This window comes from Tamandua tetradactyla, chromosome 11, assembly GCF_023851605.1.
Source record: "Tamandua tetradactyla isolate mTamTet1 chromosome 11, mTamTet1.pri, whole genome shotgun sequence".
Lineage (NCBI taxonomy): Eukaryota > Metazoa > Chordata > Mammalia > Pilosa > Myrmecophagidae > Tamandua > Tamandua tetradactyla.
In genome coordinates, this window is record NC_135337.1 from 102,633,823 (window position 1) to 102,646,638 (window position 12,816).

Consider the following 12,816-nt stretch of genomic DNA (forward strand, 5'->3'; position numbering starts at 1 on the left):
CCTTCTCCTAAACTAGTATGTTCAGTTAGAAATAATTGTTGAATTTTATCAGTTGTTTCATCTACTTCATTGAGCATATATGTATATTTACCCTTGCAGAATGTGAGGACCAACAGTAAACAGTTATCTAATTTGATAATAGTCTAAGATGGTTCTTCATTCATATTTTCTTTCTGATGTTGGTCAAACTTAAGGTGTTTCTTCTATATTTTGGAAGAGTATTCACTAGAGTAACACTCTTTAAGTTTTGGTTACAACTGATCCATGAATCTATCCATGTTGTTTACTTGGAATTTTATTTCTTAAAATAATCTTTATACCTTCTTTCATAATTGTAATAATTTTATCCTTTGCTATTTCTTTTAATTTGTGAAATTATATTCCTCTGAAAAAAAGAATAATGATTTCACTGAAATTGTCAAAGTAATATACTTGCAATTATACACAATGTTTTGATGATTATAAAATTACTTCTGTTCATTCATTGTTTCTTTCCTTTTCATAATGTTGTTAATGCTTGCTTTCTCTATTTTTTGTATCAAATTGTCTGGATAATATAATTTTATTGACTTTTTGGAAAAAAAATCAGGTCTCATGATTGTGTTTCTTTAGAACTAAACTTAAATATGTTGTATACTCTTACTGTGCTTTAAGAGTATCTAAATTCTTACTCATTTTATTTCACCTTTTTTCCTTGAATTTCCCTCTATGAACTGAGGTTTCATTCACATGAATTCATTCCTCATTTTTACTGACTCTTCAAGAATTAAAACCCTCAAATATTTTATCCCAGATTAGAAATTTTCATTCCCTTTCTAATACTCTCACTCTCTCTTTTTCTGTCTCCTTCTCTCTCTTTCTGACTCTTTCCTGGATGAAAGTGTCCCTAATTTCTGATTATTGGTTTGGTTACCTTTTTGATCCAACAATTATTCACAGGTATGAATGTTGGTTAATAAGTTGTTTCATTTTTTTGCAACATTTTGATATTTTACAAGAACATTTTGTGGCTAAACAAGCTGAATTCCAATCTATTTGTTCATTTGATGAGCCCTTGAATTGGAATTTCTGAGGTTGATTAAAAAGTTTCTTTTTTACATGGCTTCTGTAATTCAGTAATTGAGTCAAATGTAAAAGTTGCTTGGTGAACAATGATGGGGATTAATTTTACAATAATATGTTTTTGCTTCTTAGGGGAAAAGTGTGAAATTTATATGTAGACAGATGTGTGTGTGTGTGTACATATGTGAGGTACACAAATATATAAGAAATCAAATGAACAGTTATGCACAATTCATGCATTGATTTTTTTTGTAAGTCAGAGAGGGTATTTTGAATTCTGTCACTCTGGTTTTAGGTCCATTTTGCCTTGTATTTCTAAAAACTTTCTTTTATATGTGACATGATATTACTGGTCACATAGTTTATATGTCATTTATATATTTACTTATTTTTATTGCATCAACCTATATAACATATATGATTTGCTATTTAACCATTTTTAAATGTAAAATTCAGTGGCATTAATTATTTTACAATTTTGTGCTAATGTTTTTCAAACCCTAATTACTATTTTCTTCCCTAACATATTTTTGCCTTTTACATAGGTGTATGAGTGTATTAATAGTTTCATATTTTATGTGTTTTTATTTTTGGTAACATTTTTATGGACTATCAAAAAAATTCCTGGTATTGTATCTATGTTCAATGTTGATCTCATATATCTCCTGTGCATAGAATAGCACTAAATATTGAAAAAATGATTTAAACAATCAAAATGATAGGTGGGGATTTATCTCTGTGGTTCTTTTCTAAATACAATTTTATTGAGTTATATTCACATACCATATAATCAACCAACGTATACAATCAATGGTTCACAGTGTCATCATATAGTTGTGCATGACTCATCACAACAGATTTTTGAACATTTTCAATGCTCCAAAAACAGTAAAATAAGAATAAAAATAAAAAAATGAACATTATTAAATGTTCTAAAGAGTAACTACAGTTTCCATAATCACTATGCCCCCTATTATTTATTTATTTTTTTCTTTATTTCCAACTCAACTGTCCATACCCTGAATAAAGGAAGTGTCAGTCACAGGGTTTTCACAATCAAACAGTCACACTGTAAAGGCTGTCTAGTGATACACAATCATCTTCAAGAATCAAGGCTGCTGGATTAAAGTTCAATGGTTTCTGGTATTTCCCTCTAGCTACTCTGGTACATTAAAAACTGAAAACGGATATCTATATAATGCATAGGAATAATCTCCAGAATGACTTCTGGATGTTACTAGGAAATCTCTCAGCCATTGAAAATTTATTTTGGTTCATTTATCTTTCTCCTTCTGGTCAAGAGGCTTTCTCAATCCCACAATGCCAGGTCCTGGCTTATCCCTGGAGGTCATGATACACACTGCCCAGGATATATATACCCCTGGGAGACATGTCCCATGTAGGGGATAGGCATTGATTTACATGCAGCTTTGGCATAGAGAGAGACAACATTTGAGGTTCTCAGGGGCTGACTCTTAGGCAAAATTATAAGTAGTCTTAAATTCTGCTTTGTAGGAATAAGTTTCATAATGACAAATTCCAAGATCAAGGGGTTGTCCTATTAAGTTGGTAGCCCCCAATGAGTTCAAGAATATCAGGTCTTCCCTAGGTGAGGGTGTATAATATTTCAACAATTTTCTCCAATTCCTCAAGGGGACTTTGCACATACTTTTTTGTCTGTTGCCCAGGTTACTCTGGAATGCATCATGGCATGATACTACCCCTTACAAACCAAAAAGATCCAACTTCCTACTCAAGTTTCCAGGTAATTATGGTGTTTTAAAAAGAACCATACACGTTAAATTAGATAGTGTGCTTCAGAAAATACAAATTTTGCACTAAATAAACATCCCTCCTTTGGCCTCACACCAAAGTTGAAATTTTAAAATATGGTCAATATCACCTTTACCCTTTAATTTTATTTACTTTAGTTCTACCCAGATCAGCTTCATTCATATCTCTAAATGAGATAATGCTGACTTTCATAGCTGCAGAACTCTAGCTTTGAGTCTCAGGTGTCACACAGATACCTGAAATTCCAGGTAACAACCAGGTTATATACAAAGAGCTCAGCCTCTCAGAATTTAAAAATAGCAGTTACAACCTAAGGATAGAAGTGACTGCTGTAAAAGCTTAGAATGTAGGAACAATAAGCCTTTCCCTAGTAACTTGTGCTCTAGAATTCAATTCTCAGTACTTGCACATTATAATAGTAAGCTATTATAATACCTAACTTTTGTTTCTCTTTTATTTATTTCACTTAACATACTGTCCTCAAGGTTCATTCATGCAGTTGCATGCCTCACAAATTCATTCTTTTTCACCATCATCTGTAGTTCTTTTTAAACATATTTTTCTTCTTTTTTTATTTCTAGGTTTGTCAATTTTACAATAATTTTCCTTGTTAAATGTTCTCCTCTAGTTTGGATCTATGTATCTTATTTGAATTCTATTTTAGTGCGTTCTTAATTTCAAAAAATAAAGAACACAGAATCTAAAGTCTTGCTTCAATAGGCTTATACTTCCTTCTTTCTTCAAACTCAGTCTACTTATACGTAATTTTATTTGTAATCTAGATTATTTTAATTTTTTTCTCTCTCCTTCAGGTGTTTTGTATTTTTCATTTTAATACTACTTTCTCTGCATTTATGTTTATTTCTTTGAGATAGCTTTTTGCAAGTCAGTGATTCTCAAACTTCATCAAGCATCAGAATCACCGGGAAATCTTCTTAAAGCACACAGGGATTGCTAAATCTCACTCCAGACTTTCTGATTCAGTGGGCTGGAGTGGAGCTTGAGGATTCTATCTCCACATTGTGGTCAGAAGCTCTCCCTGCCTAATCTTACCACCCCACTGTTTCAGTTTGCTACAGCTACTGGAAATTAAATAAGTGGATACATTCCTGGAGGAAAGGCAACTGGTATCCGTTTCCTCAATCACACGGGAAAGCACATGGCAACATCTACTGTCCTTTTCTCCAGGCTTCTGGATTCAAAGAGCTCTGTCATCTTCTGGCATCTCCTTGGGAATTTTTCTTCTGCATTTCCAACTATCTGTCCCTTGGTTTCAGCTCTCTGATCTCTGTGTTGGCTCTGAGCTATCTCTATGTTGTCTGCCTTTATTCTTGTCATAGTGGACTCGAGTAAAATGATTAGGACCCACCTTGTATCAGGGAGTCACATCTCCCTGGGACACAACCCACTCAACAGGTCCCATTCACAATAGATCTGCACCAACAAGATTAGATTAGAATGATATGGATTTTCTGGGGGTTCGTAACAGTTTCAAAATAGGACACCCTTCTTTCATTTTTCCCTCTTGTTATACTCCAACAAAGCACTTGCACTCTAACTTAATTTTAGTATCTACTTCCTAGAGAACCCATCTGACACTTGTGTTCTTTTTCACTCAAAAAGGGATATTTTATTTGCAGGGACAAGACAACTTGATACCATCTTCAATAAGTATCAAGTTGCTGCCTCCCTGTGTTCTTCAGATAATTCAATTCATTTTAATGAAGACTGTGCCATGTTTTTTTCCTTGTAAAATATGTTTACAAGATGCATTTGAAAAGAAAAGGAAAACTTGAAAGCCACATTATACAGTAACATAATAAGAGACCCTAGGCAGATGATAATAAAAATAAATCAGGTTATATGAGACAAATGGATAAGAATAAAATGCATCATTAGATTTCAAGTCATTAATTCACAATGATAGAAGGCTTAACTCACCAGAAAGTTATAGAAATTATTATACATAATAGGAACATAGTATAAGCTCAAATAATTAAAGCAAAAATATAAACAAGAAGGTATACAATCAAGCATCATAGTGAAAAATTCCACATTTCTCAATCAAATGACACCACACATGCAAGAAATATAAATTATACTTGAAAACAAGATAAGCATGTTTGAGCAACTGGACACATCTGGAACCATTTATCAGACTATTAAATAATACTCATTCTTCTCAAGTGGACAAGGAACCTTAACAAACAGTGGGTAGGAAGTTAATCAAGCCTCAGTAAAAGAATATCCATAATAGACACAAGGCACTGATTTATTCCAGTTGGAATTTCAGATCCCAAGCCATAGAAATGAAGGGAATTGTCTTTGGCCTGCGAGATGATTTCTTAATAAATAAAGTAGAACTTTGCACAAATCTGCAGAAAAGATTAGAAGAATGAGTGTCATTTGGAGGAAGTACTGCTGAAGATATTGGTTATTACTGTTAATGGAATTGCTAATTTTTATTTAAAATTGTTAACATTTAAATTAATAATTGGAAGATAGATGTAAAGTGATGTTAACCTTAGATTCTTAAAAGTTTTCAGTCATTTCAAATACAGGTAAAGATCACTTCATCTCCATGGTTTTGCTTCTCCCAAATATTCCTGCCTTGCATGATTCCCCTTCACTGAGGTTCTGTGGTTTCCTTCAGTTTGCTGACTTTTTGCAGCAGATTTCCTTCTTTATAAGGCTTTTTTGCTTCAGTGTTCTTTTATTGAGATATAATCATCTAAAGAGTACAATCAGTGGTTCACAGTGTCATCATGAAGCTATGCATGTCTCATTACATTTGATTTTTGAACATTTTCATGATTCCAAAAACAATAGAAATAAGAATAAGAATAAAAATAAAGTAAAAGAGGACACCTAAAACATCCCCTATATGCCTCTATTGTTTATTTGGTTTTGTCTTTCTTTTTTCTTACTCATCTGTCCATACACTGGGAAAAGGGAGTGTTAGGCACAAGGATTTCACTCTATACGTTCACATTTAAAAGGTGATAGATAGTAATTCAATCACCTTCAAGAATCAAGGCTACTGGGTTACAGTTCAACATTTTCACGTATTTCCCTCTAACTGCTTCAATAAACCAAAAACTGAAAAGTGCCATCTGTATACTGCGTAAGAATAACCTCCAAAAAGATCTCTCAGCTCTATGTGAAATATCTCAGCCACTGAAATTTCATTTTCTCTTACTTATTTGGCTCTTATGATCAAGAAAACATTCTCATTCCCTTGATGCATGAGCCAGGCTCATCCCTGGGAGTCCTGTCCCATGTTGCCAGGGAGATTTAAATTCCTGGGAGTCATGTCTTCTGGAGGAGGTAGAACAGTGAGTTCACCTGCAGAGCTGGTTTAGAAAGAGAGGACACATCTGGGCAACAAAAAAGGTTCTCTGTGGGTCACTCTTAGACATGACCCTGAATAGGCTTAGCTTCTCCTTTGCAGGAATAAGTTTTATAAGGGCAAGCCCCAAGATCAAAGGCCTGTACTCAAATGGGCAGTACTCAATGCTTGTGAGAATATCAGATCTTACCCTGGTGGGAAATTTAACATTTCCACATTTTCCCTCAATCCCTCAAGGAGACTTTGCAAACACTTTTTCATCTTCTGCCCATCTTTGTCTGGGCTGTATAGGGGCATCACAACAACCTGTACAAACCAACAAAATCTCACTCCCTGTGCATGTTTCCATGTAATTATGATGTTCAAATAAGCTGATCTAACAAGTTCAATTAGATGATGTGCTACCAAAATATAAATTTTGCACCAAATAAACATCTCTTTCTTTTGTCTCACATCGATGTTGAAGTTTAAAAATATAGTCAGTGTCATCCTTTACCCTTTATTCTGATTTACCTTAGTTTACCCAGATCAGCTTCATACATATCTTTAACTGAAGTGTGATCACTTTTTCAGGATTTTAAAGTTGCCATATTGGGCAATGCAGAATTGCATAGGTTTAGAAATATAGCTCTGCTCTGTGTCTCAGGAGTCACACATGCTCGAAATTATATGGAATGTTCATATTACATGCAAAGAACTCAGCATCTCTGACTTTAGATATAACACTTGCAATTCCCAAATAGGTTCTGACTATAGGAAGAGCTTACAATTCAGGAATCCTTATAATAGGAAGTCCAGTTCTCAGAGTTTGCAGTTATAATTAGCACAAATTAGTGAGGCATTATAATATTTGTATTTTTATTTATGGATTATTTCACTCAACTTACTTTCCTCAAGCCTCATACACCTAGCTGCATGTCCCAGGTCTTCATTTCTTCTTGCAATCACTCAATAGTCCACTGCATTTATACTCCACAGTTTCACCTTCCATTCTTCGGTAGACATACCATTAGGTCACCTCCATCCATTGGAATTCACCAATTCTGCTACCATAAACACTAGTATGCAAATGTCCATTCGTGTTACTGCTCTCCAAGTACATACTTAAATATGGGGTTGCAGAATCATATGGCAAACCCTCCTCTAGCCTCCTGGGAAGTCACCATGTTTTCCTCCAGAAAGATTGCACCACTCTACTTCCCTACCAACAGTGAATAGGTTCTGTTCTCTCTCTACATTTCTCCCATACTTGTATCTTTCTATTCATTTTCAAACGGTTTTTTCACACATCATACTATTCAACCTAAGTTAAAAATGATCGATTGTTCCTGGTATCACATAGCAAGGCCTTCACCACCGCAATCTACATGAGGACATTTCCATTTCTCTGCAAAAATCCCATACTCCTCCTCTTATTTACATTTTGCTTTGGCTTATTGCCTTTGTTACGTGCAATGGAAACATATTACAATGTAACATTTAATCATAAACTCCAGTAAGCATTGATTGCATTTTCCCCATATAACACCCTATTTTCAACACCTTGGAATGTTGACATTAATTTGTTTCCCTCATGCAAAGATTTACTTATACTTGAATATTTAATCAACATCATTGTTTACTCTGGGCATCATTAAATTATTCCAACACAGTTTTATCCACTTTCTTTGTTGCTTTGTTTTTTGATAATGGTCAATCTAGCAGCTGTGAGATGATATCTCATTGTGGTTTTCGTTTTCATTTGCTTAGTTGGTTGCTATTGAAGTTGAGCATCTTTTTGAATTTTTTAGCCATCTGCATTTCCTCCTTGAAAAAGTGTGTGTCTAAGACTTCTGCCCATTTTTCTAATTGCATATATTGTTTTTGTGTGTGTGAAAGTCGTAGGGTCTCTTTATATATTCTGGATATTAAACTCTTGTCTGATATGTGGTTTTCAAATATTGTCTCCCATTGATTAGGCTGCCTTCTTATTTTCCTTAGAAAGTTGTTTGATGCAAAAAAGTGGTCAGGTTTGAGAAGATCTCATTTATGTATTTTTTCCTTTCATTACTCATACTTTGGATGTAAGATCAGGAAATAACCACCTCTCACAAGATCCTCAAGATATTTCCTTACATTTTCTTCTAAACTTTTTATGATCTTAGTGCTAATGTTTAGGTCTTTGATCCATTCTGAGTTAACTTTTGTATAAAGTGTGAGATATGGGTTTCTTTCATTCTTTCAGTACATCTGAGCTGTCCAGTTTTTTAGCATATAGTTGTTTATAGTATCCTCTAATTATCCTCTTGATTTCTGCAGTCAGTATTTGACTCCTCCCCCCTTCAGTTCTGATGTTATTTATCTACACCTTTTTTTTCTCTTTCAGCCTACCTAAAGGTCATATTTTATTGACTTTTTCAAAAAAGCCAACTTCTAGTTTTATTGATTCTCTCTATTCTGAAGTTCAATTATTTCTGCCCTAATCTTTGTTATTACTTTCCATCATTTGCTTTGGTGTGAGTTTGCTGTTTGTCTACTTCCTCCAGGTTAGCAGTTAATTCCTCGGTTTTTGTTCTTTCTTCTTTAGCAATATAGGAAACAAATCTCCCTCTCAGCACTACCTTTGCTGCAGCCTCAGTTTTGATATATTATGTTCTATTTTCATTTGCCCAGGATATTTACTGATTCCTCTTGCAATTTCTTCCCTGACCCACTGGTTGTTAAAAAGTGTGTTGTTTAGACTCCATAAATTTGTGAATTTTCCAGCCATTGGCCTCTTATTGAGTTCCAACTTCTTGTCATGTCAAGCGGAGAAGTGACTTGGATAATTTGGATATTCTTAAATATACTGAAACCTACCTTTTACTTCTCACCATGTAGTCTATCCTGGAGAATGGTCCATGAGCACTTGCGAAAATGTGTATCCTACTGTTGTTGGATGCAATGTTGTGTAAATATACATTAAGCATAGTTCATTTATCATACCATTTAAGATCTCTGTTTTCTATTGGTCCTCTGCCTACATGTTCTATTCATTGATGAGAGTGTTGTATTGAAGTCTCCAACTAATATTATAGAAGTGTCTATTGCTCCGTTCAGTTAGGTCATTTTTGATGATGGCAGATACACGGGTTTCATGGGATAGAGACTTAGGCAGTCTGACTTACAGTCTTCTGGTGGGCCCTTGTCATCCCACAGATGTTATGTCTCTTCCTGCCCCGTTTGATTCTGCCTAGGCTGTTGGACCAAACCATTAAGGTGATATACCTTTTATTTGGAATTACTTTATCTTCAACATCATGTTGCTATTAATGGCATTTTACACAGTATTTAATAATGTGCTAATATAAAAAGGCACTTTGGTTCTTGAAACAAAAAAAAATTACCAATTTCAGCATAAAGGTCGTTTACTTTTCCATTTGTTGAAATCGAAGGCAACCAAAAGGGATGAGGAGGTAGACTAAAATTTATTAAGCACCATGCTGGATATTTTCAGTTTGCCCCTCCAGATCTATTCTTCTCTCAGCAATATCCAGGGGGATAAAAAAAAGGGCCTGAAATGAGATTAGCCCATTAAAAATGAGGAAAGACAGCACTTGTGAGAGCTAGGAACAGGGCATGAGGCTCACATGACCTGCCAATTGAGCAGATGGAAGACCATGAAGATGTAGCCTTCCTACAGGACACCGGTGATGGTGAAACTGAGGCATAACCAATATGGATATTACCTTTAGTGGGTCAATAAGATATGCAGACACCAGGGATATCCCAAGAAGAAGAGCTGAGCAAGGGCTTTAAATGTCAATGTCCTGATAAAACCAAGAGGGAGGGTCACCAATCTCACCGTCCTCTATTCTGAATATTGTTTTGTCCTTCCTGCAGGGATTCACTCACCATCTTTTGTAAATATTCACAAACTTTTCTTAAACCACGATGGACTTGGGGAAACTGTGTATGAATTAAAAATGTGGTCAAGAAATATTAATGAAAAATACTTGATTTATGAAAGCAATGGCTACATTTAATTGTAAACACCAGTAATAGAGGGATACTTATTTATTCCTTAGATGTGTTCTTCTAATATGCATTTTTACAACTGTGTGGATATTTTTTAGTACATCATGGTTTCAAACATACGTGTTTTTTAATTGAAGGCTGATCCTCATTTGATGGTGGACGTAACATATTAATTAACTCTGCAAACTGCTGGTTATGTGGTTGCAAGTAAATTTCATGTAAATAGGCTCCATAACCTGTCCCCTGCTATTTAAGGCAGTGTTAGTAAATTTTTCCTCAAAAGGCCCGGATGGTAAATATTTTCAGCTTTGTAAGCCACATGGTCTCTGTCACCAGAATCCACTCTGCCATTGTAGTGAAAACTCAACCACAGATGATATGTAAATGAATGAAATGACTGTGGCTTAATAAAACTATTTATGAAAACTGAAATTGAGTTTCACATAATTCTTGCATGATATTAAATATATTTCTTTTGGTTTTCCCCAACCCTTTAAAAGTATTGAAACTATTTATAGTTCATGAGCTGTATAAAAATAGAAGTCAAGATTTGGTGCATAGGCTGTAATTTGCTCACAGTTGGATTAAATGAATCCAGGAGGGAAAGGAAGAATCCTTATGTAAAACACAAATCATCCTCTAATATATAGTGTCACACTGAACTGTTTGTTACCCCATTTGTAAAATGGGATAAATAAATTCACTTCATAGTTCTATAATAAAAGGTCTGGTGCTTAACGAGTAATACACCCCTCAATCTACCTAGCCCTTTCCATTCCCACTTCCTTCCCCATAAACAAACTCTGGTTTTTATATATGTGAAAAATTCTGATTGCATCACCTGTGCAATAAAATGGCCTATAAAAATACACCTTATGCTAAAGGCTTCTATTTATCTGATCAACTTCTTACCTTGTGGTTTTCATCTTGGAAATTTATTTATTGAGGGAAGAAAGGCTGTCCTTCAGATACATAAGTTGTCAAATAAAACATAAAGTTTATCTGAGGGAAGAGATAGATAAAATACATAGGTCATTAGGTACAAAGTAGAGAGTGCAGAAAACCATGGGGAAAGATATGGCTCCATTTTGAAAAGATGTTGAGACTCACTGGAGTAGACCACAGATACTTGTAAAATAGCACTAAATGTTCCTTCAAGACTGCAAAAGATCCTCAGGATGAGGATCAAGTGAGACAAGCACAAGGCAATACAATCTCCCTATCATTTCCCCTTCCTGGGCACGTGGGCACATGGGAGGACATTTCCCCGCATTGTCTGCAGATTGTCTGGGACACGTGGCTGAGTTTCATCAAGAGAGATGTTGATAGTGTGCTCGCAACTATGTTTGAGGTCTTCCCAGTGGTCCAGCTTTCTCCCTTTCAGCAAAGGAGCCATATGGTGAAATACAGAGACAGAAATTTGAGCTCCCCAAGTGTATGAGTCACTACATGGAGAAGAGCCTGCTGACCCATGCTAGAATTTTGAAGAAATATCTGTCTGCTGCATTAAATCACTTAGATGTCAGGATGTATTTGCTATAGCCACATAGCTTAGCTTATACTACCTAAACATCAAACCATATCATAAGTTTGAAACAGAAATGCAGTCTAAAGTAAATTTTAGTACACTCTAATTTCTTTCAAGTTACATTAGCTATAACAGTCTAACATTTCTACTTTAATTCTTTCATACATTCAACAAATATTTATTAAACTCATATATTAGGTTCTAGGCATACATGGATATCTTCCTTTTCCACCAACAATTAAACATCCTCAAGCATTTGCCATTTTAAAGGAAACAAAAGGTTGTTAGAATAGTACCTCTTTTGATCCTCAACTTAAAATAGAAAACATAAATAATAAACCTACCAAGATGACTATATTTATGTGTTCTCTGAAATTCCATAAAATCCCTTTTGTAGATTGATCCACCAACTGACAAAGAAAACAATAGTTGGAGCACTTATAAAAATACTATAAAATAATGATGTATATATAGATATAATATTTATATAGTATTTGCTTTTTGCCAGGACCTATACTAAGTGCTATGAAGAAAATACTATTATCTGCTTTTTAAAGATGAGAAAAAACAGGAAAGATGTTAGTAACTTACTTTTGCTGGTAAATGAGAGACCTGGAATTCAAACCCACGAAACCAGGTCCCAGAGCATGTATTATTTCAGGCTTACTGTCAGTATCACTTTACATGTGCGGCTTGCACGTTCTATAAGTTTGTACATGGCTTTATGTATCTCCAGGCTCTATGTGCCTCCATTTTTTAGGGTACAGCCGTCTTCCAGTATTGTGTGCTATCAGACTCAAAAACCTCATTTGTTTTTTCCCATCAGCTCCACCCCTTCTCTGCTGGGGCAAAAACTCCTAATACTTTCAGCCCTTATTCCAGGTTTATCTGTACTGGGATCGATTTTTAGTAGTCAGAATCTGGTGATTAATTCCACAATTGGAACTCGGTTGAGTTAAGCCCTTGCTGGTAGTAAATTCTGTTTTCTTTTCCCGCAGGGATGCAGTCTGCCACACTCATTGGGGAGGGAAGCCAGGCTCTGTAGCTTGGGGGGACTTACAGTTCAATGTGGCGTCTTAGCTGATCC

General features: G+C 35.0%; 1 pseudogene; it reads left to right on the forward strand.

Annotated features, from left to right (window-relative positions):
• The window catches only part of LOC143649339 (olfactory receptor 2M4-like), a 12,263-nt pseudogene extending 2,367 nt beyond the window's left edge, over window positions 1–9,896 (forward strand).
• Window positions 9,897–12,816: the final 2,920 nt, after the last annotated feature.